Consider the following 6,805-nt stretch of genomic DNA (forward strand, 5'->3'; position numbering starts at 1 on the left):
CAAATCTTTGCTGGAGATAATGCCTTAAGGCACGGATCACGACCTGGTGCAAGCTGCCGTGGTGCTGCTGTGAGCAAGTGCGCTTGGACCACCAGCTCCTGCCAGCTTTCTCTTCTTGAAAAGAGCACTTCAGCTGTGGCACCAGGAAGGTGGCTCCTACGAAACTCTAGCCACGTGTGCTCGAGGAACAGATGTGAAAGCCACTTGAATGAAAGTACCAGCTGGAGTTTTCTGCAGTAACCAAGGACAATTACTCATATGCGCAGACATAGGTTTTCAAAAACGCAATGCCTGTCGCAACAAGGCCCTTTGTATTTTAGGGAGTGACAGCTACTCTGCAGAGAGCGGGATGGACACGCTGGGAGGAATCCGTATTTTCTTGCAGCAGATTGCCTTTCTGATAGCCGTAAGGAATACTTCAGACCAGAGACAAATCGTTTAGTACAAGTGGTGTAAGTGTTAATGTTTGTTTTCAAGGCAGGTATTCCTGTAGGTGACAAATAAACACAATTCCCATTCAAAGGAAATGAGGTTTTATTAAAAAGCAGGAAAGTCCATGTTGCCCCTCTACTTGCTTACTGATCTACTCTTCTTAGTGGAAAAGAAATTAAAACACTGAAACATCACAAGAAATAAACAAAAATTAGCAAGGTGAAATACTATAAGCCAGAGAGCAAGTTTTTGGTAATATAAAGTGAATGTTGGATGTTACAAACTCAAAACCAGCAGCTTGTTACCATAGCAAATATATTGCATTGCATCAAGTGATGGAAGCTATAACATATCTAATGTTCTGAATTTCAAATGTACTATTTTTATTGCACAGCTGTTCCCTATAAAGACAACGGTAGCAATTCCTGAATTTTGTTTTTCTGTTGCTTCTTCAAAATTCAGTCAGTATTCTGCAAAATAAAGTGAAATAGTTGACGTTCAGAACATGCTGTATTTAAATAGCTGCAAGCTGATATTTGGAAGAAGGCATGGGATGCTAGCTCTACAAAACTCCTATTTGCTGCATTTATTGGACTTCTGATGAAGCTGTTTAGTTAGCTGTATTTAATATATGTGTAGCTTAGTATAGAACAAAGCCCCTGCAGACTTTATCCTGCCGAGCAGTTAAGGTGTGTGACGATGGAGACCTCCAACAGGAAGGTGAGAGGAATGTGGTAAGAGAGAATTTACTCAAGTAAAATTTAACATGTAGCTGCTGGATGATGTGTTCCGTCTCCCTGCAGAGTCTATCTGTATATAGACATATTACCTATTACAGACTTTTTATACAGATAGTTTGCTTTATCCTTTGAGAAATGGCTAGTCGGCAATCGTGCTACACTGGAATCGCAGCCTGAACCTTCAGCCTGACGTTAGGATATCTGTACATTAAAACTTCCCGTGACGTCTTTGCAAGGTTACGTGGAGTGTATGTGTAATGTCCTATGGTGTTGATCAGACGGGGATTACTTTCATGGAAACTTTACCATTAGTATCTTGCACATCATTAATAGTTTGACAGAAATCAGAAAATAAAATGAGGGTATCTGCAAGAGAATATACATGTTAGAGAATGCTTACCTTTGTCTAAAGACAGGAAAATAGCTCATGTTTATAGTTTTCTGCCCCAGGGTTGGGAAGAGTCAGACTTTCCCTGGAATTCCACTTGCAAACTTTTATTTGCATGATAAAATTTAATCATCCGATAGATCCTGTTGTCTTCAGTTACTTCAAACATGTATGTTAGGCAGGTACTTCATGCTTCGTGAGCCTTGACTGCTCGCCCTCCTTTATGCCGGTGAATGGAAAGACAAGACAATTATCTCTCTAATTTGATTCATAGAAACTGTGAGTGAAGTCTCGGATGTTGCAGCTTCTTCTGCCCTTGAGGAAAACTTAGACAGTGTCAAGGAAGGAGTAGCCTCAGCAGCTCAAGAGATTTCTGACACATCCTCAAGGAGCCAGGACGTTGATGCTGAGGAGTCGGGGCAAACTTCAGAAGGTGCAAGAGTACAGCTGGGTCTGAAATGTTTTGTCTCTGAAAGCGCTAATGGCTGTTTGCACTGAACTAGCTGCGAGAGCATGCAGAACCCGAGTGATGCAGTGTGGCTGCCAGTGATGACTGTGCTTGGCATCATAGTGTTAGCAGAAGATTTAATTTCGAAATGATATGCCATGCAGTAGAAATCGGTATTGCTGAGTTGGATCGCGGGGGTGTTTTGAGCTCGGTGCCCTGCTAAGTGGCTAGACGTAAAGTTCATTAAGATCAAGAAATTCTCCCTCGTGCTGCGTGTGATGTAACACACTTTTTAAACACCTGACTTAATTTGAAAGATAGAATTGTCTTAAATTACATTGCTGTAAAGAAAAATATTGGGCTTGTGATGTTTATAAGCCTTATAAACCTTACATTGCTTTAAATAAACATTTAAAAGTAAATTTTTATAAACCTTACAGTGTTTCAATGAAGCTGTAAACGATCTTATATTGCTATTGAAGTTGAACAATAGAATTGAATGCGAAGAAAAATGTGTGTTAAAATCATCACTGCGGAGATTTTCAAAGGAGTTTAGAAGTTTGGCCTCTAAACTCTTTTACAATTAGAATTAAAAAGCTAGACGGAAAAATGGCTGTATACCTAATAGGACTTTGTAAATTGTATCCCTTTAGTCCAAAGGGTCCTTTGGACTAAGGATTCCTTCCTTTCCAAAGGAAACAACTTACTCAACTATTTGTTGTCAAATAAGTTGTTTCCAATGTTTCTCATTGGTGTTTTGTCTCCATTTGCAGTTTCTGTGGAGGAGAAGACACCTGAAGAAGTTGCTAAGGAACCCTAAAGGTACACAGCACAATTGCGGCATGTGGTTTCCCGCTCTTCACCTTTCTTTTTTTTCTCAGTTAGTGGCAGTTGCAGCATGTGGTAGGTCTGCACATGCGCTCTGATGGCGAATTTGTATTTCTGCTCCCAACAAATACACTGCAAAAAAGAACTTAACCAAAGTATTTCTCATTGTTTGGGAACCATTGTTGGCATCTTTTCGAGGCTAGGGAGCAAGGCTTTTCTGTATCAATTGTCACGCTGGGTATTTATTTATGGCTTTATCTTAGTCCCATGCAAACTGGATAAAGACCCAAGAGCCGTAACTTTCTTCCAGGCAAAAAGTGTTCTTTGGACATTGATTTAAATTATATAGATACTGGACTTCTGGATTATTGCCTTACACAAGCAAACTCTTCTCTTGTTATCCTCAGTGTAAACATGGTGAAGTTGTAACCCTCTGGACTGTTTTTTTTTAAGACATTTTTTCACAATTAGTCTCTCTGCACTTTTAGTTTGTGCTAATGAAAAATACTGAATAGAATATTCTTACTATTTTGCTAGTATCTGCCTCAGTTGGCTTTATTAATTTATATAATAAACCACTTCGTCCACAATATTCTTACTACTTTGCTACTCCCTGTGACTCCCCTTTCAAAAATGGACTGTAAGATGGTGATAGAAACCTGAAGGAATAAAAAGTTTGGCTGAAATATGAACATGAATCTTGGTAGAAAAGACATTAACTAGAATAGAAACAACTGAAAGTTGAGCAAATAAACCTCCCAGGTCAGGAATTCTCAAAGTTGTTTTTGCTGCTAGTTAACAATTCATACACTAATTCTTGGAGCACCGGTGCAAGAGGAGAAGGAAACCGAGCAAGGAAAGTTATTATTCATTGCATCCTCAAAATGTATGTACTAAATACACTTATACAACCTTATCGTTATGTTCTGAGTCCTTTGCAAATGCATGTTTGCTCACATAAATGCAGTGACATAGAGAAAGCAATGGAGTTAGGAATCTTTTTTTCCCCTGTAAACCTCTTGCAACCCTAAAAATTGTTGCATTGTTATTCCAGATTTTGATTTAGACAACAAATACCCAGTATAGCCTGTTCAATTAATGAAGGCAGAGACGGTAACTGAAAGGGGTGGGAGTGGAAGGGAAGGCAAGCTGTAGGAAGCACCTTTGATGGAACAAATTGAAAATAGGTGAAAAACAGACGAATCTGCTACCAGAGTACAGGTCCACTGAATTCTGCTTAAACTGCTTGGGCTCTTTTTGACAGAAAAATTACTTTTTATGAATATAGCATCACAAGGTTAAAAAAAGGGTCTCTTAATGAGTTCCAATTTGATCTTGTTGGGGAGGAAAAAGTTTTATAAAACATTTTACCACTTAGTGCTGGAAGATTGCTGGCTGACTTTTTCCAATTTACAAGTCAAGAGCCACAATGCATTCCCAGTCAGGAAAGATTTTTTTTTTTTTTAGTGTATGTTTTGATTGTAAGCACTTTAGGGTATGGACCTTAACTTTAAGTTTGCATTAAAACACATTATACTTTTTGAGGAATTCAAAGAAAAAAAAAATCAAAAGAATGTTGATGGGAGAATCAAATCAGTATCCAGTTACCTTTTTTAAAAAATACTAATTATTTGGTGAAGGGATAGAAGTAGTAATGGATGAAATCCATCAAATAAAGCCTTGAATTGATGCTGAGAGCGTGCCTGAGTAAGAATATACTATTGTTGCCCTTTCTTTTCAGAGTACAGCAGTTCTACTGTGTGTGGCTGCTGGCCCCAAATTCACACTGCTATGAAGCTACTTGTATCAGTGATCTCAGCAAACACAATGGGTTTACCTTGTGCTTAAAGTTAAGCAAGTAACTATCTGTAGAAGTAAAGCTTAGTGGAATGTGTCCAGCATCCAGGGGAATTAATTTATACCTGAGCAACACGGCTCAGGTACAGACGAGGGATTCCTTGAAACGGGGCTTTGTTGGTGGTAGCAGAGCAAGTTTCCACAAGCCATCAGATAAGCACGATTTACGCAGCAAGTGTTTATATGCTGTAATTCACTTAACTGATAACTTGCAGTCAAATTTACAGTGTTTGAATGTTTGCAAAGAAAAAAGACCCGATGAATCAAGTCTGTTGCTAAACATCATGTATTGTTGCTTCCTCTAAACCAGATTCTTTTTTCTTTTTCCCAGTAAGCAGTGCCGAAGCCTTTGAAAAGTTTAATGGAAATGTTTGTGGCAATCAACCAGCTGATTCCTGTGTGAAACCTCATACTCTTCCTTGGAGACATAAAAGAAATTGTGCAGTTTGTCAGACCCCACACTGCTCATTAGGACCAGTATTCATTGCTGCAACAGACACCCTAATACCATTTAAGTTGGTTAGAGAGACGCTCCTGTGATTAACATCTCTGCTTTAGAAAGTAGCATCCAGTAATAACTGTCAAAGCACCACCCAGCATGTAATTAATACACGTGCTAAGAGAAGCCGTAGACTTAACTGAAACCACATCAGGTGAACTCATTTTAGGTCTTTGTTGTCTCGTTATGTACATTGATTTCTTATTTTTGGTCCAAACTGTGGTGCATAATTACACCATTGTAACAGTCCATGCTAAAATGTAAGTAAAAAGTTTTAACTAAGTTAAAATCTTATAAAAATTACCTGTTAGTATTTTTAAATTGGGTCACGGGGAAAATAACAACCTTGTTTGCTCCCAAGTTTGGATTTGCAATTGTAAGCATAGGACATTTTCTATGTCTAAGATCTAATTTTCCTCCTGCATAAACATTTTAGATACTACCCTTCCTTGCACAATAATATCCAGGAGTAAACATTTTTAAGGCTTCTGCTTTGAGAACAAAACCCGTTTGCAAGTAGTACTAATAAGTGCTTTATAGCATGAAAATCAAAATAACATCGGTTGAAGTTATCATCATTGATCAAAGTGGTGGCTCCTACCTTGGGGGTGCTGGGCCCCGTTCCTACCAAAACTTATTCAGCTTGCTGTAGTCTTTCTGTGTTGTTCTGTCTTAGCAGTGACATGCAGCAGTGGCGTGACAACACGGAGGTTTGAGAGAACACTCTTGTACAAATCACGAGCAATTTAGGCTATGGTAAAGCTCCTCTCCGAGCGCTTGCAGATGGCCAGCAAAATCCCCGTGGAAGGCTGTGCCACAGCTGTTCAAACGGACAAGGATTCTTAGGGACTAATAAAGAACAGAATAGCTAAATAATCTTGTCTTGTTAGTATTATCTTAATAATAAAAAAAATCTCTAATGAATAATGGGTTTGCATGACACTGTTCTCCTAACCCTCCATTGTGCTATGGGCACGTGCATGAGTGTGCACCTCCTACAAACTTTTTACTGAGACTCCCACCTCCTAAAAAAGCATTACAGCCATCACAGAATGGCGATAATTCTAAACCAAGGCCAAATAAGGTATATTATACATGCTTTATATAGGAAGTGTGAATTAAAGGGTGTATCTGACTGCTTTCTCTTCAAGCAGAACTTTGGAAAAATGTTGAAAGGGAAATTATAGCATTATGACATTCCTACCCATGGCACAAAGCAACACATGCTCCTTCCCCCATCGTCAAGCAAATTATAATAGTGTTCCAACAAAAATGCAGCCTATTGCCCTTGTACCTGCTTAGGAATAACTGGAATAATGCAGAGGCAAAATCAGGCTCCTGAGCTTCAAGCAGCCATACCACAGCCTTCTGCTTAAAGGATAAAGCCACTGTGATTAAAAGCAATTTTTGTAGACGAAGCTACTGGAATAAAAGTCTTAGACTGATATTTTGTTGGATGAGAGTCTATCTTTATTTATCTGGTAGATTAAACATCCTATGATGGATGCATACTCTTAAATGTTCCATTTCCTCACTAATTCCCAGTGAAAGAAACTGTTTCTAATTTCTGCAGCTGGCAGTAGGGTTTCTGAAATTGTAGGCTTTGCTGAATG

General features: G+C 38.8%; 1 long non-coding RNA gene across 1 annotated transcript; it reads left to right on the top strand.

Moving 5' to 3' along the window:
• Window positions 1-1,844: 1,844 nt before the first annotated feature.
• LOC103920904 lies at window positions 1,845-6,744 on the top strand. The gene is made up of 3 exons (XR_663830.1): window positions 1,845-1,993; window positions 2,782-2,830; window positions 5,025-6,744. It is a non-coding gene; the product is annotated as an uncharacterized LOC103920904 (long non-coding RNA).
• The last annotated feature ends 61 nt before the right edge of the window (window positions 6,745-6,805 follow it).

The sequence above is a fragment of the Pygoscelis adeliae genome, unplaced genomic scaffold (genome assembly GCF_000699105.1).
Source record: "Pygoscelis adeliae isolate BGI_AS28 unplaced genomic scaffold, ASM69910v1 Scaffold66, whole genome shotgun sequence".
Taxonomy (NCBI): Eukaryota; Metazoa; Chordata; class Aves; order Sphenisciformes; family Spheniscidae; genus Pygoscelis; species Pygoscelis adeliae.